Source organism: Oncorhynchus kisutch, linkage group LG14, assembly GCF_002021735.2.
Source record: "Oncorhynchus kisutch isolate 150728-3 linkage group LG14, Okis_V2, whole genome shotgun sequence".
Lineage (NCBI taxonomy): Eukaryota > Metazoa > Chordata > Actinopteri > Salmoniformes > Salmonidae > Oncorhynchus > Oncorhynchus kisutch.
In genome coordinates, this window is record NC_034187.2 from 57,140,959 (window position 1) to 57,146,958 (window position 6,000).

Genomic DNA, 6,000 nt, shown 5'->3' on the forward strand with positions numbered 1-6,000 from the left:
TCTGGTTGTGCTGGGTGGAGATTATAACACAACATGGCCAAGATGTTCAAATGTTCATAAATGACCAGCATGGTCAAATAATAGGTCTGGGACAGGTAGCACGTCCTGTGAACAGGTCAGGATTCCATAGCCACAGGCAGAACAGTTGAAACTGGAGCAGCAGCACGGCCAGGTGGACTGGGGACAGCAAGGAGTCATCATGCCAGGTAGTCCTGAAGCATGGTCCTACAGCTCAGGTCCTCAGGGAGAGAGAAAGAAAGAGAGAAAGCGAGAAAGAGAGAATTAGAGAGAGCATACTTAAATTCACACAGGACACCGGATAAGACAGGAGAAGTCCATCCGATGATACCCCCGGACAGGGCCAAGCAGGAAGGATATAACCCCACCCACTTTGCCAAAGCACAGCCTCCACACTACTAGAGGGATATCTTCAACCACCAACTTACCATCCTGAGACAAGGCCGAGTATAGCCCACAAAGATCTCCGCCACAGCACAGCCCAAGGGGGGGCGCCAACCCAGACAGGAAGATCACATCAGTGACTCAACCCACTCAAGTGACGCACCCCTCCTAGGGACGGCATGAAAGAGCACCAGTAAGCCAGTGACTCAGCCCTTGTAATAGGGTTAGAGGCAGAGAATCCCAGTGGAAAGAGGGGAACCGGCCAGGCAGAGACAGCAAGGGCGGTTCGTTGCTCCAGAACCTTTCCCTTCACCTTCACACTCCTGGGCCAGACTACACTCAATCATATGACCCACTGAAAAGATGAGTCTTCAGTAAAGACTTAAAGGTTGAGACCGAGTTTGCGTCTCTCACATGGGTAGCTAGACCATTCCATAAAAATGGAGCTCTATAGGAGAAAGCCCTGCCTCCAGCTGTTTGCTTAGAAATTCTAGGGACAATTAGGAGGCCTGCGTCTTGTGACCATAGCGTACGTGTAGGTATGTATGGTAGGACCAAATCAGAGAGATAGGTAGGAGCAATCCCATGTAATGCTTTGTAGGTTAGCAGTAAAACCTTGAAATCAGCCCTTGCTTTGACAGGAAGCCAGTGTAGGGAGGCTAGCACTGAAGTAATATGATCAAATGTTTTGGTTCTAGTCAGGATTCTAGCAGCCGTATTTAGAACTAACTGAAGTTTATTTAGTGCTTTATCCGGGTAGCCGGAAAGTAGAGCATTGCAGTAGTCTAACCTAGAAGTAACAAAAGCATGTATTAATTTTTCTGCATCATTTTTGGACAGAAAGTTTCTGATTTTTGCAATGTTACGTAGATGGAAAAAAGCGGTCCTTGAAACAGTCTTGATATGTTCGTCAAAAGAGAGATCAGAGTCCAGAGTAACGCAGAGGTGCTTCACAGTTTTATTTGAGACGACTGTACAACCATTAAGAGTAATTGTCAGATTCAACAGAAGATCTCTTTGTTTCTTGGGACCTAGAACAACCATCTCTGTTTTGTCTGAGTTTAAAAGTAGAAAGTTTGCAGCCATCCACTTCCTTATGTCTGAAACACAGACTTCTGGCGAGGGCAATGTTGGGGCTTCCCCATGTTTCATTGAAATGTACAGCTGTGTGTCATCCGCATAGCAGTGAAAGTTAACATTATGTTTTCGAATGATATCCCCAAGAGGTAAAATATATAGTGAAAACAAAAGTGGTCCTAAAACGGAACCTTGAGGAACACCGAAATTTACAGTTGATTTGTCAGAGGACAAACCATTCACAGAGACAAACTGATATCTTTCCGACAGATAAGATCTAAACCAGGCCAGAACTTGTCCGTGTAGATCCATTTGGGTTTCCAATCTTTCCAAAAGAATGTGGTGATCGATGGTATCAAAAGCAGCACTAAGGTCTAGGAGCACGAGGACAGATGCAGAGCCTCGGTCTGATGCCATTAAAAGGTAATTTACCACCTTCACAAGTGCAGTCTCAGTGCTATGATGGGGTCTAAAACCAGACTGAAGCATTTCGTATACATTGTTTGTCTTCAGGAAGGCAGTGAGTTGCTGCGGAACAGCCTTTTCTAAAAATGTTGAGAGGACTGGAAGATTCGATATAGGCAGATAGTTTTTTGTATTTTCTGGGTCAAGGTTTGGCTTTTTCAAGAGAGGCTTTATTACTGCCACTTTTAGTGAGTTTGGTACACATCCGGTGGATAGAGAGCGGTTTATTATGTTCAACATAGGAGGAACAAGCACAGGAAGCAGCTCTTTCAGTAGTTTAGTTGGAATATGTAGTATGCAGCTTGAAGGTTTAGAGGCCATGATTATTTTTATCATTGTGTCAAGAGATATAGTACTAAAACACTTGAGTGTCTCTCTTGATCCTAGGTCCAGTTGAGTTGTGCAGACCAGACCCTGGTTAAAGTATATGGGCTTGGGGAAGTTTATGCTAAAGGGTCAGAGGTTACAAATGGGTCGGGGGACTAATGACCGAAGGTTAAAATAATGCCTTAAACTGACAAGTCTCCAGTATTAGGAAGTAATCATTTCAAAACATTTACAAACTTTTCAACTAACAAAACCACTATTCTCTCTCTAATTACCCTAAAGCTGGGAGGATTGGAGTATTGATAAGGGACCTGATCATTTGAGCTAAACACGCTGCACATCTCTGAAGTGCCCAGTTTTTACCGGCTTAGCTGGACTTTGCTAATGTGTCCAACTCCAAAATGAGCACAGTGGTTAGGATTAGAGTGATAGCTGAACGGTAGATTCAACCAGAGGGCATAAAAAACTAAAGCAACACTGAACCCTTCAACAGGGTATACCATTCACCTCCTTTCATGGTCTGCCTGTCCATCATCCTCCTCGTCCAATTTTCATTTCATTTTCATCACTCATTCATTTTTGTTTTTTTTAAGAGGGGGAGAGTAGCAATTTAGTGGGATTTATAGGTTAACCTCACCTAAAGTCCAGTGGCTGAAAGTGGATGTGACTACTCCACAATGACACAGAAGGACATGCGTAATTTACGGGAGCCACTGTAGGGAGAAGAGAGAGAGAGAGCGAGTGAGAGAGAGAGAGAGAGGGAGAGATAGAGACAGACAGGGACAGAGAGATTGGAAGAATTGGTTATTAAGGAAAACAAGGTAACAGAAATGGAAATGGAGTTAATGATGACTGAACAGAGGGGAAGTGGGAAGGTGATGAGAGAAGCATATAGCAGATATCAGATAGAAAGTGTTTGGGGGAGGCGGTTGGGCACAGAACACAAAGGGAGAAATTAGGTGTGGTAACATCAGCATAAATGAACCATTCAGGCTTACATGAGATTACAAACTTCACATGAGGTATAACCCTAATTATAAGGACTTCCCGGTGTGTTGCCATGTCAGCTACAGTCGCATGAGCACACACACACACACACACACACACACACACACACACACACACACACACACACACACACACACACACACACACACACACACACACACACACACACACACACACACACACTCCCTCTCAAGAGGACAGTTCGGGGAATATCACTAGTGGAAAATCATTTCGAAACACTGTGATGCTGCCATAACAATACCATAACCCAAGACTGAGAAGCCAGGGAACTCACTCTATCCTAATTAAGGGCGACGTAATAAGGAGAATCGTTCTTTCAGCAGTAAGAAGAATGATAATTAGTCCTATTTTGCATTTCTGGTCTCAGAGTAATGAGGACCCACATGGCTAGCTTCTATGGTAACCAGACAGAGGGCGGGTGAACTTCAAAACAGATAAACTTTTCAAGGTAAGGCAGAATGGAAGGCACAGGCCCTCTCCCAACAGTTATCCATAAGGTGTGATGCGGGGGCCTGAACAGTTGGGTGGAGGGGGATCACTGAAGGGAATCTGGCTTTCTTCCTTTAATTTCCTCCTCCATTTTTTACTTTCTTTTCTTTCTTTTGTACAGGGGATGTTGCAAATTCAAACCCCTTCAAGATTCTTCCCACATTTGGGTAAGTTGCACGGGTCACTGTAGAAAATAGCTTAACTGTCACGCCCTGGTCAAAGTATTTTGTGTTTATCTTTATGTATTTGGTCAGGCCAGGGTGTGGCATGGGTTTTTTGTAATTGTGGTGTGTTTGTCTTGGGGTTTTGGTGGTGGTATTGGGATTGTTACTAGTAGGGTTATCTAGCAAAGTCTATGGCTGTCTGGAGTGGTTCTCAATTAGAGGCAGGTGTTTATCGTTGTCTCTGATTGGGAACCATATTTAGGCAGCCATATTCTTTGAGTTTGTCGTGGGTGATTGTCCTTAGTGTCCTATGTGTACTTTTGGTTAGTTTGCACTAGATAGGCTGTTTCGGTTTCATTTCTTGTTTTGTAGTGTTTGTTTAGTGTTCGTGTTTCTTTGTTTGATTAAACATGAATCTCAATCGACACGCTGCGTTTTGGTCCGATCCTTGTTCTACCTCTTCGTCAGAGGAGGATATAGAAGAAAACCGTAACATTAACCAGGGCTACGTTACAATATCCACACATGCCACTTGATGCAATGTATTGGGCATGCTTTATAACTGGTGTGCTATTATGGAAATTGGAACTCAGCCTATGTCTTGAGTCAACCGCCATCTTGCTCAAGAGGTAGGCTAGTAAAAATGCTCAGTTTGTTAAACAAATTGATAGCATCACTTTAGGGATTGGTAAACAAAATGCTGCCTATATAATCTACTACTGTGCATCTTCTGACATTGAATGACTCCAACATCAATTCATAGCGTCGCTGCAAATGTCCAAAAAGCCTACGGGTGATTGATTATACTCTGCGTGAAGCCTTTCTAATATGAATATATCATGAAAATGACACAAAAAGTGCCATAATGAGTCATGGCAGCCATCTTGTCATTTTACGACATCAAACACACCCCAGTACTAAAGCACAAAGTGATTGTGGTGACACCCGTGTTAGATAGTCTTTATGTTTGAGGCCTCTAAGCGAAGAGTTACCGAATGATTTATTTTCAGTCTTACATGGGGCAGTAGCATACCGGCTAGCAGACTAACGGCTCATTTTAAGCCTTAAACATATAACTAACCCATGATGAGATAGGTGAGTAGCTCTACCACTGACCATTACGTTAATGTAGGTACATTTAGTAAGGTCTCAGGGTGAGAGAAAGTTGGAGGCAACCGACCCCATTTGTAACCATTGATTACCCCACCATTACTGCACATTCGCACAAGCCCATTCAACTTGACACTGCTACCATGCAGGACACTCAGTGGTGCACAGAACGGGAGGCACTAAGGGATAACAACCTGGCTTAACATTCGTCATCATCTCAGCAACGCTTCAGGGGTAGGAGTTTACAATTCTCGTGGAATTCAGTCTATAATTCAGTATAGCTGTGTGTGCTGTTCTTCTCGCGACCACTAATCACAGACTATAGGGGTTTAGAGGAAATACACAAATTGTTCTTGTAGCCTATAGTAGCTCAAATGGTTAAAAGTTCTTAACCAAACTGGATTTCTCAATGAACATAAATATTACGGAACATACTTACTGCTCACAAACACGCTATTATTCATTGGATTAGCGTTAGCAATTAGTGTTAACATACACAACTCTCATCAGAACCTCTGTTCTACTTTTGCATGTTTTGGTCTTTGAATTAGGTTGGAAATTCTTAATGACATTTCATTATTCATTAGTAGGCACTCAGGGTTGTTTTTAGTTATGGTAATGGCCTCTTTGGTTTACGGGAACGCTCAATGACAAACCACTCTGTGCGCTAATATAACTCCACAGATGGTTAGCGGTGGGCTATTAACCATATACTCTATAAAACGGTGGATGGTTTTTGGCGGTTCCCTCCCTCCCGCTGCCTTGGGGTAGGGTCTCATTAAATAAAAAGCTGTGGGACCACGCTAACCAAACATGCCACTGAATTCACATAGCGTGGATCATTTATACGCAACAAACACTGGCATGACGCGCCTCACACATGGAGAGCTGATGTAAAGTATGTTTTATGTATGCAATGTGGGATCCGCAATTGGGT